This window comes from Corvus brachyrhynchos, unplaced genomic scaffold (assembly GCF_000691975.1).
Source record: "Corvus brachyrhynchos isolate BGI_N302 unplaced genomic scaffold, ASM69197v1 scaffold1647, whole genome shotgun sequence".
NCBI lineage: Eukaryota > Metazoa > Chordata > Aves > Passeriformes > Corvidae > Corvus > Corvus brachyrhynchos.
In genome coordinates this window covers 9,775-10,145 of record NW_008238841.1, presented here as the reverse complement: position 1 = coordinate 10,145, position 371 = coordinate 9,775, and positions in this window count along the sequence as shown.

Sequence of the window (371 nt, the reverse complement as noted above, 5' to 3'; positions counted from 1 at the left end):
GGGTAAAATGGGGGGGGGGAGGGGCACGAATTGACTTAAAATTGGGGTCCCCCCCATCGCCCCCCCACACTGATCCCTCAAATTGGGGTCCTCTCCCCAGATCCCCCCAATTCAAGGGCGTCCCCCGACCCCAAAACTGGGGTTGCCCCACCTACAAACACCCAAATTTAGGGTTCCCCAACACAGGGCCCACCCCCATTCAGGGGTTACCCCCCAACTTCCCTCCCAAACAGGGACCCCCCCCATGCATCCCAGACTGGGTCCTCCCACATCAGCCCAGCCACGAATACCCCAAATCCAAGGGTCTGTCCCAAAATTGGTAGCCCCTTCAAGTATTGGTGCTTCCCCATTCACCCTTGAAATTTGGGCTA